The sequence below is a fragment of the Etheostoma spectabile genome, chromosome 23, assembly GCF_008692095.1.
Source record: "Etheostoma spectabile isolate EspeVRDwgs_2016 chromosome 23, UIUC_Espe_1.0, whole genome shotgun sequence".
NCBI lineage: Eukaryota > Metazoa > Chordata > Actinopteri > Perciformes > Percidae > Etheostoma > Etheostoma spectabile.
In genome coordinates, this window is record NC_045755.1 from 3,678,734 (window position 1) to 3,680,456 (window position 1,723).

Sequence of the window (1,723 nt, forward strand, 5' to 3'; positions counted from 1 at the left end):
GGTTCCAGTTACTGAAAGGTGACTCCTGAAGGGAATTCCCGCTGTCAGTCCCCGCCCTCATCTGTTCTTTCTCTGATGAGTAAAACAAGCGCTGTGTTCACGCGCTGCTGCCGTTCTTCACTGCTCTGCGACCCATGTCACTTCGAGGAAATGAAACCCGTCAAATCTACACAAGTCAGTCCTATGCTGCGTCGAGCTAACGAAAGTTAGTTCAATAAGGAAAGGAAGTAAGGCAAATGCGCTTTCAAAATAAGAGCTAGAACTTGAAGACAATTGAATAAGTTGGTCTTAAAGTTCGAATATATAGCAATATGTCAACATAGTTTTAGACTAAAGAGTGTAATAAGTAAAGAAATCAGTGTTTATGGAACGTGAAGATTTATTACATGATTTAATAATGAGGAATGGGATCATTAGATTAAACAGAATTCAGTCATTTTCAAGGAAATAAAAGATTATGTTATATATTATCGGCTAAATTGTATCAGACTCAAGCTGTTACTAATTTATAATAATTTATCTTTTCCATCTAATTGTTGCTGTTTTCCCTGTATCTATGTTTCAGTGACTGATAGTCTCCATGTGGCTAAATAGCAGTAATGGCCAATTAAAAAAAAACTCAGAATGTTACATCTTTCTTAGAAAAAAAGTCAACTTAAAAACATAATAGAGTAGAAATGATTGGCAAAAGTTATGCCCGATTGTTGTACCCTTTTTGACAAAAAAAAAGTGTGATTTTATTTCGAAAACAATCACCGGAAGTGCTCGGTTACCGTACGTGACTTGACGTCGTTACTAACTAGAAGCAGTTCAGTACAAGGTTGGTCGACATATTTTCTCATATATCTCTCCGACTGTTACTGCTTTTGGAGACGACATTCAGACTGTGTTTATTTCCGAAGTTGACAGCAGGTGAGTTAAACTAGTATACGTGTTTTTAACGTTTGGTGTGACGCAGTTTGGCTCAGGTTAAACCATGTCCGCGTTTTTAGCTAAGTTACTAACGTTTCAGTGTTTAACTAGCTACACCACAGGAGTCGCACACCGGATAGGCCCACCTGAAGAAAGTAAAAGTAAAATCATACGACCAAAACATAGCTATACAGTGGGGGAGAACAAGCATTTGATACAGAGCTGATTTTTAATTCAATTTTATTTATATCGTGCCAAATCACAGTAACAGTTATCTCACAGCGCTTTTAATAAAGGAGCAGGTCTAGACCGCACTTTGCGATGTTATTTACAGAAACCCAACCCATTTCCCCAATTTTGCAGGTTTTCCTACTTACAAAGCATGTAGAGGTCTGTAATTTTTATCTTAGGTTCACTTCAACTGTGAGAGACGGAATCTAAAACAAAAATCCTAACCCTAACCCATTTGCATTTTATTACATGGCATACAGTAAGTATTTGATCACCTACCAACCAGTCAGAATTCCGGCTCTCACAGACCTGTTAGTTTCTTTAAGAAGCCCTCCTGTTCTCCACTCATTACCTACACACTCAATTGATCAAACAGATTCCAACCTCTTCACAATGGCCAAGACCAGAGAGCTGTGTCAGGACGTCAGGGATAAAATTGTAGAGCTGCACAAGGCTGGGATGGGCTACAGGACAATAGACAAGAAGCTTGGTGAAAAGGCATCAACTGTTGGCGCAATTATTAGAAAATGGAAGGAGTTCAAGATGACGGTCAATCTCCCTCGGTCTGGGGCTCCATGCA

At 39.1% G+C, this 1,723-nt stretch overlaps 1 protein-coding gene and 1 long non-coding RNA gene across 2 annotated transcripts in view; both read left to right on the forward strand.

Moving 5' to 3' along the window:
- LOC116672827 (uncharacterized) overlaps positions 1-1,723 on the forward strand; it is a 174,131-nt gene that overhangs the window by 137,632 nt on the left and 34,776 nt on the right. The window lies entirely within an intron of this gene.
- optn (optineurin) overlaps positions 757-1,723 on the forward strand; it is a 13,163-nt gene continuing 12,196 nt past the window's right edge. The window contains exon 1 of the mRNA XM_032504670.1: positions 757-912. The gene's annotated coding sequence lies outside the window, so the exon portion shown is untranslated. The remainder of the gene's footprint in view (positions 913-1,723) is intronic.